At 37.2% G+C, this 6,723-nt stretch overlaps 1 long non-coding RNA gene across 1 annotated transcript; it reads left to right on the top strand.

The window, feature by feature from the left end:
• Positions 1-565: 565 nt before the first annotated feature.
• On the top strand, positions 566-2,909 carry LOC138917818 (uncharacterized). The gene is made up of 3 exons (XR_011426292.1): positions 566-950; positions 2,166-2,274; positions 2,628-2,909. It is a non-coding gene; the product is annotated as an uncharacterized lncRNA (long non-coding RNA).
• The last annotated feature ends 3,814 nt before the right edge of the window (positions 2,910-6,723 follow it).

Here is a 6,723-nt window from a genome sequence, read left to right on the forward strand (position 1 = left end):
GTAAATATTTTTTCCCAATTAGTGAGCTGTTTTTTTGTTTCAATCCTGTTTTCCCTTGCCTTAAAGAAGCTCTTTAGTCTGATGAAGTCCCATTTGTTTATTCTTTCTATTGTTTCCCAATGCAATAATATTTTTGAGATATGTTGCACTCTTTTTCCAATCTAAGTCTGAAATCTGCTGTTTATGTGACACTTACAGCTGACCTCAGTAGCCACATTTCAAGGGCTCAGTAGCTGCTCAGGCCAGTACCTACAATGTGCTCCCACGCAGGTCTACACCTTGCTGTCCAAGTGCTCAGTACTTTTTCTAATGATAAAGTAAGTAGTTTTATCAGGCATACAAATGACTAATTATGACTTCAAAGCAGATACCAAAGACCTGGTATACTAGCACAATCGGTACTCTATTTGATTTATTTTCTTGATTTATTTCCATGCCATAGTTCTAGCCTAAGTGTACTAGAAGCTTTGAGATAAAAATTGAAATATAATGTTTTATCTTCTGATGCAAACTTTTTAAGATATACCTAGAGTTACATGAAATCATTTTTACTTTGGAACCACAGTGAAACGTAAATCAGAGTGTTCAAGAATTCTAACACATGGAGTCTGCTGGGCACAACTGCCACAGCCCCAGGACCCTGGGCACTGCCTGCCTTTCTGCCTGCTCCCCCACAAGACGGGAGAAAGGTCCATCTCTGTGTCCACACAGCTTGGCGCAGCACCTGGCTCACAGGGACTTTCCATCAGTCTTCAATGATGAGAGTCATGACTGGAACCGAATGAACTTTGAGAACAGAACCATCTCAGAGCATCAGTGATTCTCCTGGAGGAATCAAGGTTCCCGCTCATCCAAGCCCAGCTACTCACTCAGTGGCTATTTCCTCTTCATGATGTGTTCTTCCCACCTGGAACTACCCCTGGAACATGCCTGTGCTCACGGGAGCCTGGGTAGGTTGACTACTTTTATTTCCCTGGGAGCTTCAGCCTTCTTCAATCTAGCTTAGTCCTTTCAATTCTAGTATTTTCTAAATGAGTTCTAGCAAAGGTGAGCAAAAGTAGAGGACAGGAGGGGTGTGAGATTTCTCTGCTTTATCTTCCACAAATATGAGTTTTTTACTTACTTCTGGGTTGTTTCTTCATCTTGATACACGTCCTTTTAAATTTTCAAGAAACATCATGGAATGCTGGAAGGTAAACAAACACAAGAAGGATTAGGTGTGTAGTATTACTGCCCTTGCAAATATCACAGCGCAGCTAATACCACCCCAAGCAGACAGCACACACTGGCCGAGGACAAGCGACAGACTCTGATTTCACTCATTACTAACCTTCTCAGGAGAGAAAGTTTGTTTCTACTCTTTATATATTGATTTGTAAGAACATAGCAACAAGCAGAGAAACACAAAGACACCCATAGAGAGACACTGCCTCCCATAATGAAACAAGTGTAATCCTGCAAATTTTAAAAGAAAAGATTAACACCCACTTGTATGGTTTTCATGTTGTTCTATATAATGCAGATAGTGAACTGCTTTGTCCTTTGCCTGAAAGAATGGAAAGATTTTTCTTAAGTTCATTGTTGGCATTTACGTTTTCTTTGGGATGGCAAAAAATAGACTTCATAAAATATTTTATTATGGAAAATTTCAAACACAAAAATTTCAGTATATACTTCTAAAACTAAGGATTTCATTTTAAAAATCATAAGTAGAATATTACTATTGCACCTGAAAATAGTAATAACTGCTTAGTACATTTCAACATTCTGTCAGCATTCAGACTTTCCCCATTGTCACATAATCTTGTCACAATCACAAGTCTGATAAAAATGATGGAAAAGAATACAGGCACTTCTAAACTGCTTTTTATGAGATAAGTGACCTTTGACAGTGAACATCAGGGGAGGGCTGCTATTTTTTTTTTTTTTTGTGGTTCTGATGGTGACTAGCACATAGCTTATTGATCTTTTACTGTCAACACAGGAAAAATTGTACATATTTTTCTGAAAGTGTCCACCAGTTCCCTTTCCCAATGGCAAAACCTGTAAGAGAAAAAGCAAAACTATGAAAAGGAGCATAAATTTGGCACATAATATCTGTCATCACATTTTAAATTTCAGCTCCTACAATATTTCATCACACTTCATTTTTCTTCTTTCCACAGAAAGCCTGCTATCGAAAACGAATGACAGAGCAGGAGGCTACAGAGATCTCCTTCTCTGTGTTGGAGCACTTTGGAAACATTATATTTGAAAGCATCTATAAAATTCAAGGTTAAATGCATAATAATACCTTTATAAATCTCTAGATAAAACTAAATATACTCTGTTAAAAATGCTATAAGTTAATAAGGTAAATGGTTTTGAGCATTTTTGAAAATAGATTAAAATAACCAGAAAGATTGGGAAAAAACATGCATTGCTATAGAGTAAAACCAAATTTTCTCTGGAACTTTCAAATGCAATTCAGATTTCAATTAACCAGGAAATAAAATAATGATTCTTGAGTTCATGAATGCTCAACCCCTTGAAATGAGGCTTATCACGAGTTAACAGAAATGCTTTCATTATTTGATGTCACCATTATTTATTTCAAAGAATGTATTTTATTTTTAAATTATACACAGGAAAGTAACATAAGAGGATACTGCTCCATGAGATACGCAAGACAGCTGTGAACCTGGGACAAAAGGGGCTGAGGATCCCAGTTCACAGTTCAAACAAAATGAATTAAACCATGTAAGTCCTGCAGGAAAACACAGGTGAACATATAATCTTCAAATGAAAGCTTTCTAAGCAAGACACTAAACCAGAAGTGATAAGAGTGATAAACTTGCTATATAGAGTTTTAAAACTTCTGTGAATTTAAAACTTTGTGTAGAAAAAATTAAAACTAAGTCAAATATGATAGACAAAGTGTGAATGTCCTTAACTTACAAAGAGTTTATACTATCAATAGGAAGAACAATCGCCCAGGAGAAAAATGAGTAGAACACGTGAACTAACAGATCTCAAAAAGGAAATAATAGCCAATAGATATGTGAAATGGTGTCCAAACTCGCATAATTAAATAAATGCAAATTAGAGCTAACAGATATGTTTCCCACATCATATTGACAATCATTAACGTTTGATTGTGTCCTGGGCCCCAAGGATGTGATGCTACAGATGAAGATAAACTGATGCAACATTTGGAGGGTAATCTGCCAATACTCATCAACATTTAAAATGCACAGAATTTTGAGGCAGCAATTTCAGCAAGAAATTTCCCCAATCAATATACTTGCAAAAGTACAACAATTACATGTACAAGAAGCTCACTATTTTTGATAAACAGTAAAAACTTGGAAACAAGAGACATATTCAGCAACAGGGAAAAGGTTACAAAAATTCTGTTTATCCACGAAATGAAACATTATGCAATCAGTACAAAGAATTCAGGGGATTCTGTTCTGCCAATACAGGACGATCTCTCAGTATAAAACTAAGCACAAAAAGCAAGGGACTAAATTATGAATATAATAGGATCCTTTTGTGTCAGTTTTTAAAAGATATGTGGTGATATATGAATACAGAAATCTAAAAAGGTACAAAAGTAACTATCAAGAGTGGTTTCCTTTGGCAAATGCTCTCTGGGCCTAGTACTTGTTTTGAAAGTGTCAGTATGGGTTGAATGTTAAAGTGTCAATATGGGTTTTTAAAGACAAAATCTTAAAGACAGTTTTCCAATTTTCTTTCCCTTAAACATTCATGTATACATTTCAAAGAGAGATGTTTACTACAAAAACTTTATAGAAAAGTATAAAGAAGAAAATTTAAATGATTGGCAAACCTACTAATTAGAGTAAACATTATTACCCTTTTTATGGCATATCTTCCAGTCTTTTCTTTGCACATAAACATACTTTTTTAAAAAAAATAAAATTTGGGTTTATATTCTACAGTCTCACATTAATTATTTTTTAAATTTAGCATTATTGTGTAAGTGATTTTCCATAATTCTTTAATGGCTAAAGAACACTACAATCTGTAGCTACACCAATAATATCACTGGTAAAGGCAAATATACCTTAAAGGCAGAAGATTAATCACCTATGAAGCTAATATGAAGGTCAAAAGACAACAGTACAAAAATTATCTATTTCCATGATAAGAGGAGCAATGGATACACATGCACAAAAAAGAGGTTAAATATGATATCAAAAACATAAGTTGTGGGAGGAGGGGAGTAAAGGAGTAGAGTTTTTAGCAAGAGATCAAGCTTAAGAGACCATGAACTTAATATAGGTTGCTATATTCATAAGTTATTATATATGAACTTCATGGTAATCACAAACTAGAAACCCATAATAAATACACAAAAACTTAAGAGAAAGGAACCCAAACATAGTACTAAAGAGAGCCATCAAGCCACAAAAGAAGAGAACCAGAGAAGAAGAATGGAACAGAGAAGAAGTACTAAAACACCCAGAAGAAAGGTAACACAATGGTAATAAGTATGTACTTTCCCATAGCTACTTTAAATGTCAATGGACTAAATACTCCTATCAAAAGACATAGAGTGGCTGACTGGGTAAAAAAACAAGGCCCATATATGTGCTGCATACAAGAGACACATCTCAGACATAAAGACACTCACAAACGGAAAGTGAAGTGATGGAAAAAGATACTCCATGCAAATGGCAATGAAAAGAAAGCTAGAGTAGCAATACTGATGTCAGACAAAATAGACTTTAAAACAAAAAGTCTTCAGAAAAGACAAAGAAGCCAATACATAATGATTAAGGGGACAATCCAACAGGAGGATATAACACTTATAAATATCTATGCACCTAACAAAGGAGCACCTAAATATACAAAGCAATTATTAACAGACATAAAACATGAAATAGACAGTAACACAATAATAGTAGGGGTCCTTAACATTCTACTTACACCAATGGATAGATCATCCAAAGAGAAGAGCAACAGGGAAACATTGGCCTTAAATGACACATTAGACCAGACGGACTTAATAGATATATACAGAACATTCCATCCAAAAACCACAGAATAGACGTTCTTTGCAAATGCACATGGAACAGTCTCCAGGATTGATCACATATTAGGCCAGAAAGCAAGTCTCAATAAATTTAAGACTGAAATAATACCAAACATATTTTCTGATCACAACAGTATGAAACTAGAAATCAACTACAGGAAGAAAATCAGAAAAGCCACAAATATGTGGAGATTAAACAAAACACTACTGAGCAATGATAGGGCCAACAAAGATATCTACGGAGAAATCAAAAAATAGCTGAAGACAAATGAAAATGAAAATACAACATGCCAAAATTTATGGGAAACAGCAAAAGTGGTTGTAAGAGGGAAGTTTATAGCAATACATGTCTACTTCACTAAACAAGAAAAATCTCAAATAAACAATCTAACACTGCACCTAAAGGAGCTAGAAAAAGAAGAACAAAGCCCAAAATCAGTAGAAGGAAGGAAATAATAAAAATCAGAGCAGAAATAAATGAAATAGGCAGTAAAAAAACAATAGAGAAAACAATGAAACAAAGAGCTATTTCTTTGAAAAGAAACAAAATTGATGTGTCCTAAAGCAGCACTGTTGCAGAGCCACCTCCAGGCTCCCTCTGGGGTTCATCTACCAGCAAATGGACGTTCATACCAGGATGTCATGGTGCTGAGCTCACTCGCGTAAAGATGGTCCTGCTCTGAGCGGGCGCTCTGGTCTCTGTTCCACAGCATCTTCCTCCTGCACAGCTGCACACCTGCGCCCTGGCATCCAACACGTCTTCCGACGGTCGAGTTGAGAACCCGGCTTCTGGGCTCTGGTGGGTCGCACTTGGCCCCTCCCCCTGCTGTGCCCCAGGGGTCCAGCCCCTCCTTTGAAATGTGGGTGCCTCTCTAGCATTTCCATGGGAACGCCTGCTGTGCACGTGGGAAGGTAAATGGGTTCACACTGCACATGCCCTTGGCGTGTAGCAGATTGGAACGTCTTTCCGTGTTCCTGTAGGTTCACACTGCATTTTCCACGGGGCAGATCCCAGAATCCCTGCGAGGCAGGTGCGATGACACCCCTCCAGCTTGGCCTGAGGCCCCTGTTCTGTGGCTGCTGCCTGGAAAGCAGTGTGGCACCTGAGAGGAAACCAGCGTCCCCGCCCGGGCAGGGATGAGCCCTGGATGCCTTGCTCCTCCCACAGGCCGGGCCTGACCCAGGGCTGCCGGCCCCTCAGGCGTGCTGGTCACCTCCACCAGCGCCATCACTCCAGCCTTCCCTCTGCTCTGACGTCCTGGCTCCACCCTGTGTGTGTAACCAGGGCCCAGGAGGGTTTAGGATGGAGCACAGAATTGTTTGAGAATTAAACCTGTGATAGTAATTTTGCATGTAAATTTGTACATTTCACATACTAGATGTCAAGTTTAAAAGAATTTGGCCTAGTAAAGTTTTGATTAGTTTAAAAGGTGTCGTCGATCAAGGTTTGTCATTTTAAGCTGAAACATTCTAAATTTATCAGCAGTATTACAATATTTCAGGGGACATACACAGTATTTCGAAATTTAGTTTATTACATTTATGAGTTATTTAAATACTCAGGAAAGTTTATATAAATCAAACAATAGGAATTCTTGAAAAAGAAATTATTACATTTATAAGTACAACTTTAAAGGCTTAAGGGAATTTAATTATCAAGAAATAAAGGCACCTTAAAATGA

This window comes from Equus caballus, chromosome 15 (genome assembly GCF_041296265.1).
Source record: "Equus caballus isolate H_3958 breed thoroughbred chromosome 15, TB-T2T, whole genome shotgun sequence".
NCBI lineage: Eukaryota > Metazoa > Chordata > Mammalia > Perissodactyla > Equidae > Equus > Equus caballus.